The sequence below is a fragment of the Hyperolius riggenbachi genome, chromosome 8 (genome assembly GCF_040937935.1).
Source record: "Hyperolius riggenbachi isolate aHypRig1 chromosome 8, aHypRig1.pri, whole genome shotgun sequence".
NCBI classification, from domain to species: domain Eukaryota; kingdom Metazoa; phylum Chordata; class Amphibia; order Anura; family Hyperoliidae; genus Hyperolius; species Hyperolius riggenbachi.
The window spans coordinates 154,914,198-154,939,859 of record NC_090653.1 but is presented as its reverse complement, the minus strand read 5'-3'; positions in this window follow the sequence as shown (position 1 = coordinate 154,939,859).

Genomic DNA, 25,662 nt, shown 5'->3' with positions numbered 1-25,662 from the left:
CTGAAGAACGGAGTGTTGAGACAGTACAGCCCCAACCCCAACCTCTGATGCATCCACCTCCACTATAAAAGGAAAAGTGACATCAACATGCCGCAAAATGGGGGCGGAACAAAACAACTTTTTCAAAGATAAGAAGGCAGTATGCACTTCGGCTGACCAATTATAAGTGTCTGCCCCTTTTTGGTAAGTTCCGTGAGAGGTGACACCACAGAAGAAAATCCCTTGATAAATTTTCTATAATAGTTGGCAAAGCCAAGGAACCTCTGGAGTGCCTTCAGCCCTAAAGGTTGTGGCCACTCCAGCACAGCAGATACTTTTTTGGGGTCCATGGAGAGTCCGGCAGTAGAAATGATGTAACCCAAAAAGGGGACCTCGGATACTTCAAAGAGGCATTTCTCTAATTTAGCATATAAACAGTTCTGCCTCAATTTCCTTAAGACAAACTTTACATGCTACCTGTGTTCAGCCAAATTGGGTGAGAAAATAAGTATGTCGTCCAGGTAAACAAGGACGAACTGCCCTAAGACTTCTCTGAAAACCTCATTGATCAACTCCTAGAAGACGGCGGGAGCGTTACACAACCCGAAGGGCATAACCAGGTACTCGTAGTGCCCGTCGGGTCTGTTGAACGCCGTCTTCCATTCGTCAACCTCCCTTATGCGTACCAGGTTGTATGCTCCCCTTAGGTCGAGTTTGGAAAAGATACATGCATCAGTAACCTGGGAAAACAAGTCATCGATTAAAGGGAGTGGATAACGATTCTTTATGGTAATCTTGTTTAACCCTCTGTAATCAATACATGGCCGGAGCCCACCGTCCTTCTTTTGTACAAAAAAGAATCCTGCTCCGGCCGGAGACTTTGAAGGACGGATGAACCCCTTGGCCAAGTTTTCTTTAATGTAGTCCTGCATAGCAAGTTTTTCAGGACCGGAAAGGTTATATAAATGGCCTCTAGGGGGCATACAACCTGGTCTCAACCCAATGGGACAGTCAAAACTTCTATGTGGAGGAAGTTTGTCTGCCGCTTTAGGACAAAAGACATCAGTAAATTCAGTATATGGTGCGGGCAATCCTTCCATTTGAACCTTGGTAACGCAAACAGTCATTTTCTCCAAACAATGACGATGACAGTAGGAGGACCAGCTTAATAGCTGCCCGGAACTCCAGTCAATCTGAGGGGAATGCTTTTGCAACCATGGCATACCAAGGATCACTGTGGAAGTGGCCATCTTGAGCACAAAAAATTGCATTTGCTCGCTATGCAGAACCCCCACCTGACATAACAATACAGAAGTCTGAGACAGAGGTTGTTTCCCCTGAAGTGGAGAGTCATCCACTGCAGTAACAAAAATCTGCCTGTCCAAAGAAACAAAAGGAACTCCCAACCTCATAGCAAAATCATAATCTATGAAATTGGCTGCTGAATCCGAATCTATAAATGCCTGGGTGGACAAAACTCGAGAAGTAAACGATTCTTGTTTAGAGGTAACGCAGGCTCGCCTAGGGTAGTACCTCTAGCTACACCTAGGTGGCAGAGTTTTCTGCCTTCTTGGGGCAATACGGTACCACATGGCCCTTCTCCGCACAGTATAAGCAGAGCCTCTCTGTTCGTCTCTGATTTTTCTCTACCTCAGACAACTTGGAATGTCCGATCTGCATCGGCTCGTCCTGAGGAAGAGAAGGAGATGGAGCAGATGAGGTGATAGGAACGGCTCTCCCCGCGAATCTACCTCGAGTTTGTCTTTGGTAATGAACCCGGCGATCTATTTTAACGGCTAATGAAATCGCATCATCAATAGTCTTGGGTTCTGGATGGCTTAACATAAGATCAGCCACTGCATCAGATAATCCCGTTAAAAAACAATCCAATAAAGCAAACTGTCCCCATCTAGCCGACACAGCCCACCTTCTGAATTCTGCAGCGTATGTTTCAATGGTGTTATGCCCCTGTCTGAGAGTTTTGAGTTTCCTCTCAGCCGTCACTGCTAAATCGGGGTCGTCATATGTAATCGCCATAGTTTTAAAAAATTCCTGAACAGAAGTTAAAGCTTCATGACCAGTAGGGAGACTGTAAGCCCACGTCTGCGAATCCACAGATAATAGAGTTTTAATAAAAGTCACTCTCAGACCCTGATGACGTAGGTCGTAATTCAAAATACGAGGCAGCGATTTCTGAAATTCTGAAAGTCAGACCTGTGTCCTGAAAACTTTTCAGGGAGAGGTATCCTGGGTTTCATAACAACAGAGGATGCCACTGGTGCATTAGTTCCCTGAAGGGTGCACACCACCTCAGACAACTGATTGATCTGTGTCTGTTGAGCATTAACCGTGTTGGTTAGGCCGTTAACGGCCGTGGTTAACAGTTCAACTTGACTGCACAGTGTCTGCAAAGACATTTTTTGGTCTGCTGTTCTGTAACGATTGGTGTCAGCAATAACAAAGTTCTGATTATTTGGTGATCTGCAGTATCACCAATAATGCAGATACTATATCTGATTATGTGGTGATCTGCAGAATCACCAATAATACAAATATAGCAACACTGAGAAATATCGAGACCTTAGTCACATTTTATTGTACTGAGTGTAGTGATTGGTGCAAACAGTAAGTACTGACAGATTTGACTATGCCTCACCAGAAGAGCTGGTAAGCACTGTTAGCACAGCCAACAACTCACCAGTGACAAGGGCTCACTGGTGAGTAGAAAGGTCAGACTAATCGAGTCGGTAACAGACAGACAGATACAGTACAAAATCGGAAGGCAGAGAAGAAACGGTTAACAGGCACAGCCGGTAGCAATATCAGATGGGCTAAAGTACAGAATCACTGAGCAAAGAGAGATAACGATATTCAGGCAGAGTCAGCAACAAGATCAGATGGACAAAAGTACAGAATCACTAGAGAGTAAGAATAGTCAGAAATGAGCCAGAGTCATAAACAGATAATAAACAATATAATGCACAAATCCTATCACTGTGTGAAATCCCCGGTTTCCTCCCGGATCAAAGCACACCGGATCTAACTAAGGTCTGAGCGCTAACACGAAGTGATCGCAACAGCAGACAAGTTGCGACTGACTCCTCCGGGCTTCAGAGCCCGAGGAGACCCTGAAGCACGCCACCCTACGCCCAGCCAATCAGCAGCGGCGGACGTCTGGTGTGACGTCAGCCGACCCGTAGGTCAGCTGATGCGCCTTCTTGCCGCATAAAGGTCGTGGCGGTGCGCGCACACACATCAATGCGACCCTATGTGCAGATGATAGACCCATCCTCGGCGTGCTAGACACCCGAGGCATGGGAGCACCGTTAGCCAGTGAGATAGAGGCATCCGCGGTGGCAGCGTGGTTCGCCGCGGCTGCCTCCTCATTATTCATTACAATATCCATCCCAAATTCTGTCCATCCAGGAAAGAAGTCTTTAAACTTGGGATGACATATCTCTCTTTTCCACCAAAAGGTCTGCAATTTTCGTGCTATATCCGATGGTGTTGTCCTCTCTTGTATTCTCCTCCATGTATGCGCTGCTGTCATCAGTTTTCATAAATGCGTTTTTTTCAAAATGTTCACCTAGCAAATTTCAGTGAACACCGCGTTAATACACGGTGTTTACTGCCCCTTTAGGAGAAGTCCAAATTTCCATCCCAAATTCTGGCCATCCAGGAAAGAATTCTTTAAACTTGGGATGACAAATTCTGGCCATCCAGGAAAGAATTCTTTAAACTTGGGATGACATGTCTCTCTTTTCCACCAAAAAGTCTGCATTTTTCGTGCTATATCCGATGGTGTTGTCCTCTCTTGTATTATCTTCCATGTATGCCCTGCTGTCTTCAGTTTTCATAAAAGCGATTTTTTCCAAATGTTCACCTAGCAAATTTCAGGGAACACCGCGTTAGTACACGGTGTTCACGGCCCCTTTAGGAGAAGTCCAAATTTCCATCCCAAATTCTGGCCATCCTGGAAAGAAGTCTTTAAACTTGGGATGACATGTCTATCTTTTCTGTTTTTCATAAAAAACGATTTTTCCAAATCTTCACCTAGCGATTCTCTCAAATGTTCCACATCTATATAGATAAAATGCTGGAAAACATCTTGTAAGAAAAAAAAAACATACAGTACACTACAATTTAAAAACAACAATCAATAAAAACTTCTAAACACATAAAAAATATGCTTCAAGTAATTGACAAGATATTAAAGCAGTACAGTGGCATGACATTTTTAAACACATAATTTGTAGTCTAGAATAATTCTTATACATGTAATTAATAAAGTGTTAAAATCTCGCCCAATTATCCTTCCCAAATTGAGTCGATCCAGGAAAGAAGTCTCTAAACTTGGGAAGCCCCGTCTCTGTTTTCCACCAAAAGGTCTTCATTTTTCGTGCTGTATCTGATGAGGTTATCCTTTTCATAAAAACGATTTTTCCAAATGTTCACCTAGTAGATCTCTCAAGTGTTCCACATCTATGGAGATAAAATGCTGAAAAACATCTTGTAAAGAAAAAAAAACATACAGTTCACTACAATTTAAACAAAAAAAATGTTAAAATGCTAAAATGGCAGCTATAGAGGCACAATTGAACATTCAATAACAAAGTGTTGCAACCTGCAGAGTAAAACTCAGGGGCATATTTAAAGTGATTTAAATAGACACCTAAGCTTTACCTATGGCCTCCTCCTCCCCTACAGCCATACCAAACACTAACCAAACTGGTATTAAGCAGGTTACAAATGGCTGTCAACCATTTAGGCTGGTTTAACATTATAAATTGGTGTCAACGATGCGATACGTCCCTGGCAAAAAAGGCCTTTAGGGAACACCACATTAGTACACAGATTTCACGGCCCCTCATGAGACGAAGTTCAAATATCCATCCCAAATTCTGTCCATCCAGGAAAGAAGTCTTTAAACTTGGGATGATATATCTCTCTTTTCCACCAAAAGGTCTGCTGTTTTTGTGCTATATCCGATGGTGTTGTCCTCTCTTGTATTCTCTTCCATGTATGCCCTGCTGTCTTCAGTCTTCATAAAAACTATTTTTTCCAAATCGTCACCTAGCGATTCTCTCAAATGTTCTACATCTATATAGATAAAATGCTGGAAAACATCTTGCAAGGAAAAAAAACATACAGTACACTACAATTTAAAAACATCAATCAATAAAAACTTCTAAACACATAAAAAATATACTTCAGGTAATTGACAAGATATTAAAATTATTATAGAATAATTATTATACATGTAATTAAAAAGGTGTTAAAATCTTGCCCAATTATCCGTCCCAAATTGAGTCGATCAAGGAAAGAAGTCTCTAAACTTGGGAAGCTATGTCTCTGTTTTACACCAAAAGGTCCCCATTTATCATGCTGTATCCAATGATATTATCCTCTCTTTTTTAGTCTCTTCCATGTAAGCGCTGCTGTCATCAGTTTTCATAAAAGCGATTTTTCCAAATGTTCACCTAGTAGATCTCTCAAGTGTTCCACATCTATGGAGATAAAATGCTGGAAAACATCTTTTAAAGAAAAAAAACATACACTACACTACAATTTAAACAAAAAAAATGTTAAAATGCTAAAATGGCAGCTATAGAGACACAATTCAACATTCATTAACAAAGTGTTGCAACCTGCAGAGTAAAACTTAGGGGCATATTTAAAGTGATTTAAATATACCCCTAAGCTTTACCTATGGCCTCCTCCTCCCCTACAGCCACACCAAACACCAACCAAACTGATAGTAAGCAGGTTTCAAATGGCTGTCAACCATTTAGGCTGGTTTCACATTGTAAATTGGTGTCAACAATGCGATGCGTCCCGCCTGTCAAAATGGCCTTTAGGGAACGACGCATTAGTGCACAGTGTTCATGGCCCCTCATGAGAAGAAGTCCAAATATCCATCCCAAATTCTTTCCATCCAGGAAAGAAGTCTCTAAACTTGGGATGACATATCTCTCTTTTCCACCAAAAGGTCCGCAATTTTCGTGCTATATCCGATGGTGTTGTCCTCTCTTGTATTCTCGTCCATGTATGCACTGCTGTCATCAGTTTTCATAAAAGAGATTTTTCTAAATGTTCACCTAGAAAATTTCAGGGAACACCGCATTAGTACACGGTGTTCACTGCCCCTTTAGGAGAAGTCCAAATTTCCATCCCAAATTCTGTCCATTGAGGAAAGAAGTCTTTAAACTTGGGATGACATGTCTCTCTTTTCCACCAAAAGGTTCGCAATTTTCGTGCTATATCCGATGGTGTTGACCTCTCTTGTATTCTCGTCCATGTATGCACTGCTGTCATCAGTTTTTATAAAAGAGATTTTTCTAAATGTTCACCTAGAAAATTTCAGGGAACACCGCGTTAGTACACGGTGTTCACTGCCCCTTTAGGAGAAGTCCAAATTTCCATCCCAAATTCTGTCCATTGAGGAAAGAAGTCTTTAAACTTGGGATGACATGTCTCTCTTTTCCACCAAAAGGTCTGCATTTTTCGTGCTATATCCGACCATGTTGTCCTCTCTTTTATCCTCTTCCATGTATGCCCTGCTGTCTTCAGTTTTCATAAAAATGATTTTTTCAAAATCTTCTCCTAGCGATTCTCTCAAATGTTCCACATCTATGGAGATAAAATGCTGGAAAACATCTTGTAAGGAAAAAAAAAAAACATACAGTACACTACAATTTAAAAGCATGAATGAATAGAAACTTCAAAACGCATAAAAAATACACTTCAAGTAATTGACAAGATATTAAAGCATTACAGTGACATGACATTTTTAAACATAATTTGTAGTCTAGAATAATTCTTATACATGTAATTAAAAAAGTGTTAAAATCTTGACCAATTATCCGTCCCAAATTCAGTCGATTCAGGAAATAAGTCTCTAAACTTGGGAAGCCCCGTCTCTGTTTTCCACCAAAAGATTCGCATTTTTTCGTGTTGTATCCGATGATATTATCCTCTCTTTTGAAGTCACTTCCATGTAAGTCCTGCTGTCATCAGTTTTCAAAAAAGCGATTTTTCCAAATTTTCACCTAGTAGCTCTCTCAAGTGTTCCACATCTATGGAGATAAAATGCTGGAAAACATCTTTTAAAGAAAAAAAACATACAGTACACTATAATTTAAACAAAAAAAATGTAAAATGCTAAAATGGCAGCTACAGAGACACAATTCAACATTCAATAACAAAGTGTTGCAACCTGCAGAGTAAAACTCAGGGGCATATTTAAAGTGATTTAAATAGACACCTAAGCTTTACCTATGGCCTCCTCCTCCCCTACAGCCATACCAAACACCAACCAAACTGGTATTAAGCAAGTTACAAATGGCTGTCAACCGTTTAGGCTGGTTTCACATTATAAATTGGTGTCAACGATGCGATGCGTCCCGCCTGTCACACCGCCAAAAAAGGCCTTAAGGGAACAACGCATTAGTACACAGTGTTCACGACCCCTCATGAGAAGAAGTCCAAATATCCATCCGAAATTCTGTCAATCCAGGAAAGAACTCTTTAAACTTGGGATGACATCTCTCTCTTTCCACCAAAAGGCCTGCAATTTTCGTGCTATATCCAATGGAGTTGTCCTCTCTTGTATTCTCTTCCATGTATGCGCTGCTGTCATCAGTTTTCTTAAAATCAATTTTTTCCAAATGTTGACCTCTCAAATTTCAGGGAACACCGCATTAGTACATGGTGTTCACTACCCCTTCATAACAACGATTTTTTCCAAATCTTCACCTAGCGATTCTCTCAAATGTTCCACATCTAAATAGATAAAATGCTGGAAAACATCTTGTAAGGAAAAAAAAACCATACAGTACACTACAATTTAAAAACACCAATCAATAAAAACTTCTAAACACAGAAAAAATATACTTCAAGTAATTCGCAAGATATTAAAGCAGTACAGTGGCATGACATTTTTAAACACATAATTTGTAGTCTAGAATAATTCTTATACATGTAATAAAAAAAGCGTTAAAACCTTGCCCAATTATCCGTCCCAAATTGCGTCGATCCAGAAAAGAAGTCTCTAAACTTGGGAAGCATCGTCTCTGTTTTCCACCAAAAGGTGCGCATTTTTCATGCTGTATCCGATGATGTTATCCCCTCTTTTGTAGTCTCTTCTATGTAAGCGATGCTGTCATCAGTTTTCATGAAAGCGATTTTTTCAAAATCTTCACCTAGCGATTCTCTCAACTGTTCCACATCTATGGAGATAAAATGCTGGAAAACATCTTGGAAAGAACAAAAAACATACAGTACACTACAATTTAAACAAAAAAAATGTTAAAATGCTAAGATGGCAGCTACAGAGACACAATTCAACATGCAATAACAAAGTATTGTAACCTGCAGAGTAAAACTCAGAGGTGTATTTAAAGTGATTTAAATATACCCCTAAGCTTTACCTATGGCCTCCTCCTCCTCCCCTACTGCCACACCAAACACCAACCAAACTGGTACTAAGCAGGTTACAAATGGCTGGCAACCATTTAGGCTGGTTTCACATTGTAAATTGGTGTCAATGATGCGATTCGTCCCGCCAATCACACTGCCAAAAAAGGCCTTTAGGGAACACCGCATTAGTACACAGTGTTCACGGCCCCTCAGGAGAAGAAGTCCAAATATCCATCCCAAATTCTGTCCATCCAGGAAAGAAGTCTTTAAACTTGGGATGACATATCTCTCTTTTCCACCAAAAGGTCTGCAATTTTCGTGCTATATCCGATGGTGTTGTCCTCTCTTGTATTCTCTTCCATGTATGCGCTGCTGTCATCAGTTTTCATAAAAGCAATTTTTCCAAATGTTCACCTAGCAAATTTCAGGGAACACCGCATTAGTACACAGTATTCACTGCCCCTTTAGAAGTCCAAATTTCCATCCCAAATTCTGGCCATCCAGGAAAGAAGTCTTTAAACTTGGGATGACATGTCTTTCTTTTCCACCAAAAGGTCTGCATTTTTAATGCTATATCCGATCATGTTGTCCTCTTTTGTATTCTCTTCCATGTATGCCCTGCTGTCTTCAGTTTTAATAAAAATGATTTTTTCAAAATCTTCACCTAGCGATTCTCTCAAATGGTCCACATCTATGGAGATAAAATGCTGGAAAACATCTTGTAAAGAAAACAAAACATACAGTACACTATAATTTAAACAAAAAAAATGTAAAATGCTAAAATGGCAGCTACAGAGACACAATTCAACATTCAATAACAAAGTGTTGCAACATGCAGAGTAAAACTCTGGTGCATATTTAAAGTGATTTAAATAGTCACCTAAGCTCTACCTATGGCCTCCTCCTCCCCTACAGCCATACCAAACACCAACCAAACTGGTATTAAGCAAGCTACAGATGGCTGTCAACCGTTTAGGCTGGTTTCACATTATAAATTGGTGTCAACAATGTGATGCGTCCCGCCTGTCACACCGCCAAAAAAGGCCTTTAGGGAACACCGCATTAGTACACGGTGTTCACTGCCCCTTTAGGAAAAGTCCAAATTTCCATCCCAAATTATGGCCTTCCAGGAAAAAAGTCTTTTCACTTGGGATGACATGTCTCTCTTTTCCACCAAAAGGTCTGCATTTTTTGTGCTATATCCAATGGTGTTGTCCTTTTTTGTATTCTCTTCCACGTATGCCTTGCTGTCTTCAGTTTTCATTAAAACAATTTTTCCAAATCTTCACCTAGCGATTCTCTCAAATGTTCCACATCTATGGAGATAAAATGCCGGAAAACATCTTGTAAGGAAAAAAAACATACAGTACACTACAATTTAAAAACATCAATCCATAAAAACTTCTAAACACAGAAAAAATATACTTCAGGTAATTGACAAGATATTAAAGCAGTACAGTGGCATGACATTTTAAACACATAATTTGTAGTCTAGAATAATTCTTATGCATGTAATTAAAAAAGTGTTAAAATCTTGCCCAATTATCAATCCCAAATGTAGTCGATCCAGGAAAGAAGTCTCTAAACTTGGGAAGCCCCGTCTCTGTTTTCCACCAAAAGGTCCGCATTTTTTCGTGCTGTATCCGATGATATTATCCTCTCTTTTGTAGTCACTTCCATGTAAGTCCTGCTGTCATCAGTTTTCAAAAAAGCGATTTTTCCAAATTTTAAACTAGTAGCTCTCTCAAGTGTTCCACATCTATGGAGATAAAATGCTGGAAAACATCTTGTAAAGAAAAAAAACATACACTACACTACAATTTAAACAAAAAAAATGTTAAAATGCTAAAATGGCAGCTATAGAGAAACAATTCAACATTCATTAACCACCCTGGCGTTCTGATTAAATCGCCAGGGTGGCTGCGGGAGGGTTTTTTTTAAATAAAAAAAAAACTATTTCATGCAGCCAACTGAAAGTTGGCTGCATGAAAGCCCACTAGAGGGCGCTCCGGAGGCGATCTTCCGATCGCCTCCGGCGGCAAGGAATAACACGGAAGGCCGCAATGAGCGGCCCTCCGTGTTTCGCTTCCCTCGTCGCCATGGCGACGAGCGGAGTGACGTCATGGACATCAGCCGACGTCCTGACGTCTGCCGCCTCCGATCCAGCCCTTAGCGCTGGCCGGAACTGTTTGTTCCGGCTACGCTGGGCTCGGGCGGCTGGGGGGACCCTCTTTCGCCGCTGCACGCGGCGGATCGCCGCGCTGCAGCGGCGATCAGGCAACACACGCGGCTGGCAAAGTGCCGGCTGCGTGTGCTGCTTTTTATATCATTGAAATCGGCCCAGCAGGGCCTGAGCGGCAGCCTCTGGCGGTGTTGGACGAGCTGAGCTCGTCCAGACCGCTCAGCAGGTTAACAAGGTGTTGCAACCTGCAGAGTAAAACTCGGGGGCATATTTAAAGTGATTTAAATATACCCCTAAGCTTTACCTATGTCCTACTCCTCCCCTACAGCCACACCAAACACCAACCAAACTGGTGCTAAGCAGGTTACAAATGGCTGACAACCGTTTAGGCTGGTTTCACATTGTGAATTGGTGTCAACGATGCGATGCGTCCCGCCTTTCACACTGCCAAAAATTGCCTTTAGGGAACACCGCATTAGTACACAGTGTTTATGGCCCATCATGAGTAGAAGAACAAATATCCATCCCAAATTCTGTCCATCCAGGAAAGAAGTCTTTAAACTTGGGATGACATATCTCTCTTTTCCACCAAAAGGTCTGAAATTTTCGTGCTATATTCGATGGAGTTGTCCTCTCTTGTATTCTCTTCCATGTATGCGCTGCTGTCATCAGTTTTCTTAAAATCAATTTTTTCCAAATGTTTACCTAGCAAATTTCAGGAAACACCGCGGTAGTACATGGTGTTCACTGCCCCTTCATAACAACGATTTTTTCCAAATCTTCACCTAGCGATTCTCTGAAATGTTCCACATCTATATAGATAGAATGCTGGAAAACATCTTGTAAGGAAAAAAAAACATACAGTACACTACAATTTAAAAACATCAATGAATAAAAACTTCTAAACACAGAAAAAATATACTTCAGGTAATTGACAAGATATTAAAGCAGTACAGTGGCATGACATTTTAAACACATAATTTGTAGTCTAGAATAATTCTTATGCGTGTAATTAAAAAAGTGTTAAAATCTTGCCCAATTATCCGTCCCAACTTGAGTCGATCCAGGAAAGAAGTCTCTTAACTTGGGAAGCATCGTCTCTTTTTTCCACCAAAAGGTGCGCATTTTTCGTGCTGTATCCGATGATGTTATCCTCTCTTTTGTAGTCTCTTCCATGTAAGCGCTGCTGTGATCAGTTTTCATGAAAAAGATTTTTTTCAAAATCTTCACCTAGCAATTCTCTCAAATGTTCCACATCTATGGAGATAAAATGCTGAAAAACATCTTGGAAAAAAAAAACATACAGTACACTACAATTTAAACAAAAAAAAAGTTAAAATGCCAGCTATAGAGACACAATTCAACATTCAATAACAAAGTGTTGCAACCTGCAGAGTAAAACTCAGGGGTATATTTAAAGTGATTTAAATATACCCCTAAGCTTTACCTTTGGCCTCCTTCTCCCCTACAGCCACACCAAACACCAACCAAACTGCTACTAAGCAGGTTACAAATGGCTGTCAACCATTTACCTTCACCTAGCGATTCTCTCAAATGTTCCACATCTATGAAGATAAAATGCTGGAAAACATCTTGTAAGGAAAAAAAAACATACAGTACACTACAATTTAAAAGCATGAATGAATAGAAACTTCTAAACGCATAAAAGATATACTTCAAGTAATTGACAATTTATTAAAGCATTACAGTGGCATGACATTTTTAAACATAATTTGTAGTCTAGAATAATTCTTATACATGTAATTAAAAAAGTGTAAAAATCTTGACCAATTATCCGTCCCAAATTGAGTCGATCCAGAAAAGAAGTCTTTAAACTTGGGAAGCCCCGTCTCTGTTTTCCACCAAAAGGTCCGCATTTTTTCGTGCTGTATCCGATGATATTATCCTCTCTTTTGTAGTCACTTCCATGTAAGTCCTGCTGTCATCAGTTTTCAAAAAAGCGATTTTTCCAAATTTTAAACTAGTAGCTCTCTCAAGTGTTCCACATCTATGGAGATAAAATGCTGGAAAACATCTTGTAATGAAAAAAAAACATACAGTACACTATAGTTTAAAAAAAAATATTAAAATGCTAAAATGGCAGCTACAGAGACACAATTCAACATTCAATAACAAAGTGTTGCAACCTGCAGAATAAAACTCAGGGGCATATTTAAAGTGATTTAAATAGACACCTAAGCTTTACCTATGCCTCCTCCTCCCCCACAGCCATACCAAACACCAACGTAACTGGTATTAAGCAAGTTACAAATGGCTGTCAACCTTTTAGGCCTGTTTCACATTATAAATTGGTGTCAACGATGCGATGCGTCCCACCTGTCACACCGCCAAAAAGGCCTTTAGGGAACACCGCATTAGTACACAGTGTTTACGGCCCCTCATGAGAAGAAGTCCAAATTCTGTCCATCCAGGAAAGACGTCTTTAAACTTGGGTTGACATATCTCTCTTTTCCACCAAAAGGTCTGAAATTTTCGTGCTATATTCGATGGAGTTGTCCTCTCTTGTATTCTCTTCCAAGTATGCGCTGCTGTCATCAGTTTTCTTAAAATCAAATTTTTCCAAATGTTCACCTAGCAAATTTCAGGGAACACCGCGGTAGTACACGGTGTTCACTGCCCCTTCATAACAATGATTTTTTCCAGATCTTCACCCAGCGATTCTCTCAAATGTTCCACATCTATATAGATAGAATGCTGGAAAACATCTTGTAAGGAAAAAAAAAAAACATACAGTACACTACAATTTAAAAACATCAATCAATAAAAACTTTTAAACACAGAAAAAATATACTTCAAGTAATTGACAAGATATTAAAACAGTACAGTGGCATGACATTTTTAAACACATAATTTGTAGTCTAGAATAATTCTTATACATGTAATTAAAAAAGTGTAAAAATCTTGACCAATTATCCGTCCCAAATGGAGTCGATCCAGGAAAGAAGTCTCTAAACTTGGGAAGCATCATCTCTGTTTTCCACCAAAAGGTGCGCATTTTTCGTGCTGTATCCGATGATGTTATCCTCTCTTTTGTAGTCTCTTCCATGTAAGCACTGCTGCGATCAGTTTTCATGAAAGAGATTTTTTTTCAAAATCTTCACCTAGCAATTCTCTCAAATGTTCCACATCTATGGAGATAAAATGCTGAAAAACATCTTGGGAAAAAAAAAAACATACAGTACACTACAATTTAAACAAAAAAAAATGTTAAAATGCCAGCTATAGAGACACAATTCAACATTCAATAACAAAGTGTTGCAACCTGCAGAGTAAAACTCAGGGGTATATTTAAAGTGATTTAAATATACCCCTAAGCTTTACCTATGGCCTCCTCCTCCCCTACAGCCACACCAAACACCAACCAAACTGCTACTAAGCAGGTTACAAATGGCTGTCAACCATTTACCTTCACCTAGCGATTCACTCAAATGTTCCACATCTATGGAGATAAAATGCTGGAAAACATCTTGTAAGGAAAAAAAAAACATACAGTACACTACAATTCAAAAGCATGAATGAATAGAAACTTCTAAACGCATAAAAAATACACTTCAAGTAATTGACAAGATATTAACCACTTCAGCACCACAGGGTTTTTTGCTTAAAAACCAGAGCAATTTTCATATTTCAGCGCTCCTCCCATTCATTCACCAATAACTTTATTGCTACTCATCAGATGTAAATGATCTATATCTTGTTTTTTTGCCACACATTATGCTTTGTGAGGGTGATATTTGCTTTTAGTAATTATGTTATTATCTGTGCATTTTAAAGGGAAAAATTAGAAAAAAAAAGTAAAAATACACTATTTCTCCATTTCCATCCACTATAGTTTTCAAATAAAAAATGTTACCAAAGGTAAAACCCACACATTGTATTTGCTAATTTGTCCTGGTTATCTCAACATTTAAATAATGTTCCTAGTACAATGTATGGCGATAATATATTGTTTTCTGGCTTGTGTTTTTTGTTTTCTCATTGTACTCTATCAGTAATTAAAAGCCCTTATCTTCATGACTACAGTAATACACTCTCATGGCATACATATTTTAAAAGCTAAGTCACTAGGGTAATTATGTATTCACTTTCAATGCTGTCACTTTTGTTTTTTTTTACAAGTATTTCTTTGGGGGTACAGAGTACATGAAAACAACAGTTTTATTGCTTTTCATTCAGTTTTCCGGTAAAAACAATCACATGACTTAGCCTTCAGTTGTCAAACAACACAAAATCTATTCTCTCACTTGTCACGGTTAAAATGATACCCTATATACATAATCAGATAGCTTATTGGGCATACAGAACACTGTTTACCACAAGTACGCCTATCTACTCCCCTGAGCTTCAAGTGAAGTTTTGTGGGGAGTAGATAAGCGTAGCAAGGGATTCAAAGTGGTTAAAGCATTACAGTGGCATGACATTTTTAAACATAATTTGTAGTCTAGAATAATTCTTATTCATGTAATTAAAAAAGTGTTAAAATCTTGACCAATTATCCGTCCCAAATTGAGTCGATCCAGAAAAGAAGTCTCTAAACTTGGGAAGCCCCGTCTCTGTTTTCCACCAAAAGGTGCGCATTTTTCGTGCTGTATCCGATGATATTATCCTCTCTTTTGTAGTCACTTCCATGTAAGTCCTGCTGTCATCAGTTTTCAAAAAAGCGATTTTTCCAAATTTTCACCTAGTAGCTCTCTCAAGTGTTCCACATCTATGGAGATAAAATGCTGGAAAACATCTTGTAAAGAAAAAAAAAACATACAGTACACTATAATTTAAACAAAAAAAAAATTAAAATGCTAAAATGGCAGCTACAGAGACACAATTCAACATTCAATAACAAAGTGTTGCAACCTGCAGAGTAAAACTCAGGGGCATATTTAAAGTGATTTAAATATACCCCTAAGCTTTACCTATGGCCTCCTCCTCATCTACAGCCACACCAAACACCAACCAAATTGGTACTAAGCAGGTTACAAATGGCAGTCAACCATTTAGGCTGGTTTCACATTGCAAATTGGTTTCAACGATGCAATGCGTTCTGCCTGTCACACCGCCAAAAAAGGCCAAATATCCATCCCAAATTCTGTCCATCCAGGAAATAAGTCTTTAACCTTGGGATGACATATCTCTCTTTTCCACCAAAGGGTCTGAAATTTTCGTGCTATATGCGATAGTGTTGTCCTCTCTTGTATTCTCTTCCATTTAGGCACTGCTGTCATCAGTTTTCATAAAAGCGATTTTTTCAAATGTTCACCTAGCAAATTTCAGGGAACACCGCGTTAGTACACGGTGTTCACTGCCCCTTTAGGAGAAGTCCAAATTTCCATCCAAAATTCTGGCCATCCAGGAAAGAAGTCTTTAAACTTGGGATGACATGTCTCTCTTTTCCACCAAAAGGTCTGCATTTTTCGTGCTATATCCAATGGTGTTGTCCTCTCTTGTATTCTCTTCCGTGTATGCCCTGCTGTCTTCAGTTTTCATAAAAACGATTTTTTCCAAATCTTCACCTAGCGATTCTCTCAAATGTTCCATATCTATATAGATAAAATGCTGGAAAACATCTTGTAAAGAAAAAAAACATACAGTGCACTACAATTTAAAAACATCAATCAATAAAAACTTCTAAACACATAAAAAATATACTTCAAGTAATTCACCATATCCATCCCAAATTCTGTCAATCCAAGAAAGAAGTCTCTAAATTTGGGATGGCATATCTCTCTTTTCCACTAAAAGGTCCGCAATTTTCGTGCTATATCCGATGATGTTGTCCTCTCTTGGATTCCCTTCCATGTATGCGCTGCTGTCATCAGTTTTCATAAAAGCGATTTTTCCAAATGTTCACCTCTCAAATTTCAGGGAACACTGCGTTAGTACACGGTGTTCACTGCCCCTTTAGAAGTCCAAATTTCCATCCCAAATTCTGTCCATCCAGGAAAGAAGTTTTTAAACTTAGAATAACATGTCTCTGTTTTCCACTAAAAGGTCTGCATTTTTCGTGCTATATCCGATAGTGTTGTCCTCTCTAGTATTGTCTTCCATGTATGCCCTGCTGTCTTCAGTTTTCATAAAAACAATTTTTTCAAAATCTTCACCTAGTGATTTTCTCAAATGTTCCACATCTATGGAGATAAAATGCTGGACAACATCTTGTAAGGAAAAAAAAACATACAGTACACTACAATTTAAACAAAAAAAATGTTAAAACGCTAAAATTCCAACTATAGAGACACAATTCAACATTCACTAACAAACTGTTGCAACCTGCAGAGTAAAACTCAGGGGCATATTTAAAGTGATTTAAATATACCCCTAAGCTTTACCTATGGCCTCCTCCTCTCCTACAGCGACACCAAACACCAACCAAACTGGTATTAAGCAAGTTACAAATTGCTGTCAACCGTTTAGGCCTGTTTCACATTATAAATTGGTGTCAACGATGCGATGCGTCCCACCTGTCACACCGCCAAAAAGGCCTTTAGGGAACACCGCATTAGTACACAGTATTCACGGCCCCTCATAAGAAGAATTCCAAATATCCATCCCAAATTCTGTCCATCCAGGAACAAAGGCTCAAAACTTGGGATGACATATCTCTCTTTTCCACCAAAAGGTCCGCAATTTTCGTGCTATATCCGATGGTGTTGTCCTCTCTTGTATTCTCTTTTATGTATGCGCTGCTGTGATCAGTTTTCATAAAAGCGATTTTTCCAAATGTTCACCTAGCAAATATCTGGGAACACCGTGTTAGTACACAGTGTTCACTGCCCCTTTAAGTCCAAATTTCCATCGTGCTATATACGATGGTGTTGTCCTCTCTTGTATTCTTTCCATGTATGCCCTGCTGTCTTCAGTTTTCATAAAAACGATTTTTTTCAACAACTTCACTTAGCGATTCTCTCAAATGTTCCACATCTATGGAGATAAAATGCTGGAAAACATCTTGTAAGGGAAAAAAAAAGCATACAGTACACTACAATGTAAAAACATCAATCAATGGAAATTTCTAAACACATACAAAATATACTTCAAGTAATTGGCAAGATATTAACGCATTACAGTGGCATGACATTTTTAAACACATAATTTGTAGTCTAGAATAATTCTTATACATGTAATTAAAAAAGTGTTAAAATATTGCCCAATTATCCGTCCCAAATTGAGTCGATCCAGGAAAGAAGTCTCTAAACTTGGGAAGCCCCGTCTCTGTTTTCCTCCAAAAGCTCCGCATTTTTCGTGCTGTATCCGATAATGTTATCCTCTCTTTTGTAGTCTCTTCCATGTAAGCGCTGCTGTCATCATAAAAGCGATTTTCACCTTGTGCAGTGATGGCTAACCTTGGAACTCCAGCTGTGACAAAACTACAAATCCCATCATGCCTCTGACTCCCCCAGTTATGCTTAGAGCTGTCAGCGTATTGCAATGCCTCATGCGACTTGTAGTTCCACCACAGCTGGAGCGCCAAGGTTAGCCATCACTGACCTAGTGGATCTCTCAAAAAACAAACAGTACACTACATTTTAAAGAAAAAAATGTTAAAATGCTAAAATGGCAGCTATAGAGACACAATTCAACATTCAATAACAAAGTGTTGCAACCTGCAGAGTAAAACTCAGGGGCATATTTAAAGTGATTTAAATATACCCCCATGCTTTACCTATGGCCTCCTCCTCTCCTACAACCACACCAAACACCAACCAAACTGGTACTAAGCAGGTTACAAATGGCTGTCAACCGTTTAGGCTGGTTTCACACTGTAAATTAGTGCCAACTCTTTATATAACACTCAGCGCTTGTGATAGCTCTGGCGATTTATGATGTGAACAAAGCCTAAATTGGCATCAGCAATGCATCCTGCCCGTCACACCGCCAAAAAAGGCTGCCATATTTATTTTCTTTTAAACAATACCTGTTGCCTGGTAGCCCTGCTGATCTATTTGGCTGCAGTGGTGTTTGAATCACACCAGAAACAAGCATGCAGCTAATCTTGTCAGATCTTACAATATTGTCAGAAACACCTGGGCCTCGATTCACAAATTCTTGCTAACTTAGTTAGTACGCCTAAAAGCTTTGGGCGTGCTAACTACAGTGCTAAGTAGTTTGCACGCTCACAGCTTTTACTCATCGCGCGCAAAGTTTAGCGCCGCTTGGTGCGACCGGCACTAGGTGCGACTATAACGTTGCACCGGGTGCGCCCGATTAGGCGCAACATTCCGCCAGCACCAAGCTTTGTGCTACCTTAGCGCGCGAAGCTTAGCACGACCTAAAGCCCTTTAGGCATGCTAAAGGCCTTTTCACAGGCATGCTAAAACTTAGCACGCTTTTGTGAATTGATCCCCTGATCTGCATATGCTTTTTAAGGGTCTATGGCTAAAAGTATTAGAGGCAGAGGATCAGCAGGATAGTCAGGCAACTGGTATTGCTTAAAGAGAACCTGAACTGAAAACAAAAAGTCAAAATAACCATACACAGGCCATACTTACCTCCTGTGTAGTCTACTCCTCAACCTCTTTCTCGTCTCCAGCGTCCTGTTTGTCCGCTGTGATCGCTGTAATTCTCAGTCCTCCATTTTAAAAATGGTCATTACCCCATAACAGCTTCCTGGTCAGCACACTGTTAAACTGTAATATCACCCACTTGAGCCATAGGGAAACATCGACATTACCTTTCACAGTCAGTTGTAACTGACAGCTGCTGATATATAACTGACAGCAATTGGTATATTTCAGTTTTGACAAAATATTGTCAGAACTGGAAGGGATCACTGTAAGAAGAAAATGGTGAGCTTCTGAGAGGAACTGATGGTGAGGTTAGTATTTAATATCAATATGCAGCTGCATCATGTGTTTATTTTAAATAATTTTACTCGCTTCAGGTTCCCTTTAAGAGGATATAAATATGTCAGCCTCCATATACCTCTCACATCAGTAGTCCTTTAGGTCACATTCACAGTGGGACGTTATTGTCCTGCGTTATAAAGTAATTATAATGCAGGATAATGCACTGTAATGTTAAGCCTATGCAACAGTCACAGTGTGACATTAACGTTATTGTGCGTTATAGCAGATGTAGCGCTTGATTCACTAAACCGTGATAACTCATAGTGTGGCCATGCTAACATTTTTGCGCAGGTTTTTGCTCGCAATCGTGAATTTTCGCACGCAATCGTGAAGTTAATGAGTTATCACAGTTTAGTAAATCAAGCCCGTAGCATGCATTGCATTACATTTAAAGCACACTGTGGAAATAGCGCAAGCAACAGGAGGTTACTTGCGCTATCTCCTTTAGTGAATCAATAACCATATGTATCTGCAACAGCACCAACTATATTTTCCAAACCTCTCAGCAATCCTCACTATATTGTGATATAACCCAGGGGAAAGCTGTAAAATTTTACCAAGAAGATGCAATTATTAATTTATTTTTAAATCCAGTCCATGTCTGCATCAATGTTCTTCAGCCCAGTGTACAGCTGTTTAGTACAAGTAACAATTCATTTTATGGTACACATGGTCAGACATCAACCCCAGGGAAATATCTAGGAGTAAGGCTTGGCTCACAGTGGCCTTGCTTTCCATTCCCTGTAAAAGCAGGAATGCAACGCAACAGGAAAGCAGTGCTGCCCGTTATCCCCACGTTGTGTCACATACAGTGAAGCATACAGTCAATCAAAATTATGCTTCACTGCCACTGTTAATACACCCATTTTGCATTTATGCACAGTATGCAGTGTGTTACGGTTCCACCTACCGTTATATCGCAACGCAACCACCGCACTGTGAGCGTTACATAGGTCATGCACTGCAGAGCTGCGTTACAAAACGGCTATACTGCGCCGAATGCATCCTAATACATTTCCAGGGACAAAACTTGGAATCACTCCAGGACACAAGGGACATTAACCACTTGAGGACCACATTCTTTTCGCCCCTTAAGGACCAGAGCCTTTTTTTCCATTCAGACCACTGCAGCTTTCACGGTTTATTGCTCGGTCATACAACCTACCACCTAAATGAATTTTACCTCCTTTTCTTGTCACTAATACAGCTTTCTTTTAGTGCTATTTGATTGCTGCTGCGAGTTTTAGTTTTTATTATATTCATCAAAAAAGACATGAATTTTGTCAAAAAAATGACTTTTTTAACTTTCTGTGCTGACATTTTTCAAATAAAGTAAAATTTCCTATACATTTGAGTGCAAAAGTTATTCTGCTACATGTCTTTGATAAAAAAAAACCATTCAGTGTATATTTATTGGATTGGGTAAAAGTTATAGCGTTTACAAACTATGGTGCCAAAAGTGAATTTTCCTATTTTCAAGCATCTCTGACTATTCTGACCCCCTGTCATGTTTCATGAGGTGCTAAAATTCTAGGATAGTATAAATACCCCCCAAATGACCCCATTTTGGAAAGAAGACATCCCAAAGTATTCAGTGAGAGGCATGGTGAGTTCATAGAAGATTTTATTTTTTGTCACAAGTTAGCGGAAAATGACACTTTGTGACTAAAAAAAAAAAAAGTTTCCATTTCTTCTAAAAAAAATGAAATCTGCCACGGACTCACTATGCTCCTCTCTGAATACCTTGAAGTGTCTACTTTCCAAAATGGGGTCATTTGTGGGGTGTTTTTACTGTCCTGGCATTTTGGGGGTGCCTAATTGTAAGCACCCCTGTAAAGCCTAAAGATGCTCATTGGACTTTGGGCCCCTTAGCGCAGTTAGGCTGCAAAAAAGTGCCACACATGTGGTATTGCTGTACTCAGGAGAAGTAGTATAATGTGTTTTGGGGTGTATTTTTACACATACTCATGCTGGGTGGAGGAAATATCTCCGTAAATTACAATTTTTTGATTTTTTTTACACACAATTGTCTATTTACAGAGATATTTCTCCCACTCAGCATGGGTATGTGTAAAAATACACCCCAAAACACATTATACTACTTCTCCTGAGTACGGCGATACCACATGTGTGGCACTTTTTTGCACCCTAACTGCGCTAAGGGGCCCAAAGTCCAATGAGTACCTTTAGGATTTCACAGGTCATTTTGCTACATTTGGTTTCAAGACTACTCCTCACGGTTTAGGGCCCCTAAAATGCCAGGGCAGTATAGGAACCCCACAAATGACCCCATTTTAGAAAGAAGACACCCCAAGGTATTCCGTTAGGAGTATGGTGAGTTCATAGAAGATTTTTTTTTTGTCACAAGTTAGCGGAAATTGATTTTAATTGTGTTTTTTCACAAAGTATCATTTTCCGCTAACTTGTGACAAAAAATAAAATCTTCTATGAACTCACCATACTCCTAACGGAATACCTTGGGGTGTCTTCTTTCTAAAATGTGGTCATTTGTGAGGTTCCTATACTGCCCTGGCATTTTAGGGGCCCTAAACCGTGAGGAGTAGTCTTGAAACCAAATGTCGCAAAATGACCTGTGAAATCCTAAAGGTACTCATTAGACTTTGGGCCCCTTAGCGAACTTAGGGTGCAAAAAAATGCCACACATGTGGTACCGCCGTACTCAGGAGAAGTAGAATAATGTGTTTTGTGGTGTATTTTTACACATACCCATGCTGAGTGGAAGAAATATCTCTGTAAATGACAATTGTTTGATTTTTTTTACACACAATTGTCCATTTACAGAGAGATTTCTCCCACCCAGCATGGGTATGTATAAAAATACACCCCAAAACACATTATACTACTTCTTCTGAGTACGGCGATACCACATGTGTGACACTTTTTTGCAACCTAGGTGCGCTAAGGGGCCGAACGTCCTATTCACAGGTCATTTTGAGGCATTTGGATTCTAGACTACTCCTCACGGTTTAGGGCCCCTAAAATGCCAGTGCAGTATAGGAACCCTACAAGTGACCCCATTTTAGAAAGAAGACACCCCAAGGTATTCTGTTAGGAGTATGGTGAGTTCATAGAAGATTTTTTTTTTGTCACAAGTTAGCAGAAAATGACACTTTCTGGAAAAAAAAATACAAATCAATTTCCGCTAACTTGTGACAAAAAAAAAATCTTCTATGAACTCATCATACACCTAACAGAATACCTTGAGGTGTCTTCTTTCTAAAATGGGGTCACTTGTGGGGTTCCTATACTGCCCTGGCATTTTAGGGGCCCTAAACCGTGAGGAGTAGTCTGGAAACCAAATGCCGCAAAATGACCCTTGAAATCCTAAAGGTACTCATTGGACTTTGGGCCCCTTAGCGCAGTTAGGGTGCAAAAAAGTGTCACACGTGTGGTATCGCCGTATTTAGTTAAAGTAGTATAATGTGTTTTGTGGTGTATTTTTACATAGAACCATGCTGGGTGGGAGAAATATCTCTGTAAATGACACATTTTTGATTTTTTTTCTATTTCAAAGTTTTTATTGAAGGTTTTCATAATAAATTGTACAACACCAGCAAGGGATCAACGTTCACCCTGAACTGGACCACATGACAATAAGGGCATAAAAAGCATGACATTTACACAAAGGCTAATGTTGTCATGAAGGACAGTTTCAACAACATACGGAAACGCTGTGGCGTGACCATAAAATAACTGGGTGGGAGACACGACCCAGCTTGGTCGGGCCTCCCACAGGGTGTGAACCTGGCAATACCTTGGCATTGCCACTTTTATTTTTGATTTTTTTTAAACACAATTGTCCATTTACAGAGAGATTTCTCCCACCCAGCATGGGTATGTGTAAAAATACACCACAAAACACATTATACTACTTCTCCTGAGTACGGTGATACCACATGTGTGACACTTTTTTGCAGCCTAGGTGCGCTAAGGGGCCCAACGTCCTATTCACAGGTCATTTTGAGGCATTTGTTTTCTAGACTCCTCCTCACGGTTTAGGGCCCCTAAAATGCCAGGGCAGTATAGGAACCCCACAAGTGACCCCATTTTAGAAAGAAGACACCCCAAGGTAATCCGTTAGGTGTATGGTGAGTTCATAGAAGATTTTATTTTTTGTCACAAGTTAGTGAAAAATGACACTTTGTGAAAAAAACAATAAAAATCAATTTCCGCTAACTGTTGACAAAAAATAAAATCTTCTATGAACTCGTCATACACTTAACAGAATACCTTGGGGTGTCTTTTTTCTAAAATGGGGTCACTTGTGGGGTTCCTATACTGCCCTGGCATTTTACGGACCCAAAACCGTGAGTAGTCGGGAAACCAAATTTCTCAAAATGACTGTTCAGGGGTATAAGCATCTGCAAATTTTGATGACAGGTGGTCTATGAGGGGGCAAATTTTGTGGAACCGGTCATAAGCAGGGTGGCCTCTTAGATGACAGGTTGTATTGAGCCTGATCTGATGGATAGGAGTGCTAGGGGGGTGACAGGAGGTGATTGATGGGTGTCTCAGGGGGTGGTTAGAGGGGAAAATAGATACATTCAATGCACTGGGGAGGTGATCGGAAGGGGGTCTGAGGGTTTGGCCGAGTGATCAAGAACCCACACGGGGCAAATTAGGGCCTGATCTGATGGGTAGGTGTGCTAGGGGGTGACAGGTGGTGACAGGAGGTGATTGATGGGTGTCTCAAGGTGTGATTAGAGGGGGGAAATAGATGCAAGCAATGCCCTGGCGAGGTGATCAGGGCTGGGGTCTAAGGGCGTTCTGAGGGTGTAGGCGGGTGATTGGGTGCCCTAGGGGCAGATTAGGGTCTAATCTGATGGGTATCAGTGACAGGGGGTGATTGATGGGTAATTAGTGGGTGTTTAGAGGAGAGAACAGATGTAAACACTGCACTTGGGAGGTGATCTGACATCGGATCTGCGGGCGATCTATTGGTGTGGGTGGGTGATCAGATTGCCCACAAGGGGCAGGTTAGGGGCTGATTGATGGGTGGCAGTGACAGGGGGTGATTGATGGGTGGCAGTGACAGGGGGTGATTGCTGGGTGATTGATAGGTGATTGACAGGTGATCAGTGGGTTATTACAGGGAAGAAGAGATGTAAATATTGCACTGGCGAATTGATAAGGGGGGGTCTGAGGGCAATCTGAGCGTGTAGGCGGGTGATTGGGTGCCCGCAAGGGGCAGATTAGGGTCTAATCTGATGGGTAACAGTGACAGGTGGTGATAGGGGGTGATTGATGTGTGATTGATGGGTAATTAGTGGGTGTTTAGAGTAGAGAACAGATGTAAACACTGCACTTGGGAGGTGATCTGATGTCGGATCTGCGGGCGATCTATTGGTGTGGGTGGGTGATCAGATTGCCCGCAAGGGGCAGGTTAGGGGCTGATTGATGGGTGGCAGTAACAGGGGGTGATTGATGGGTGATTAATGGGTGATTGGCAGGTGATCAGGGGGGATAGATGCATACTGTACACGGGGGGGGGGGGTTCTGGGGAGAATCTGAGGGGTGGGGGGTGATCAGGAGGGAGCAGGGGGCAGTTTAGGGTTTAAAAAAAATAGCGTTTTTAGATAGTGACAGGGAGTGATTGATGGGTGATTAGGGGGTGATTGGGTGCAAACAGGGGTCTGGGGGGTGGGCAGGGGGGGGGGGGGTCTGAGGGGTGCTGTGGGCAATCAGAGGGAAGGGGGGGCAGGATCAGTGTGCTTGGTGCAGACTAGGGTGGCTGCAGCCTGCCCTGGTGGTCCCTCGGGCACTGGGACCACCAGGGCAGGAGGCAGCCAGTATAATAGGCTTTGTATACATTACAAAGCCTATTATACGCATTGCGCGCGGCGATCCGGGTGCTAGTAACCCGCCGGCCCTTCCGAACGGCCGGCGGGTTACAGCGCGGGGGGGGGGGGGGCGGAGCCAGTCGCCGGCGGCTGATCGCGTCACGAATGACGCGATCGCCGCATAACCACGCCCGCCACCGCCGATGGGCGTATTGCGGTCGTTTGGGCCCAGCCCTTGCCGCCGCCCATCGGCTTAAGGCGGTCGGCAAGTGGTTAAAGCGGATCTAAGATGAAAAACTAACTATAACAAGTAACTTGTCTACATATCTTATCTAAAGTTTAGACAGCATATCTAGCTGTCTGTGCTGTGTAGTCGGCTTTGACGATTGTCGGCTCGCATTTTAAGGATCGCTTTAAGGAT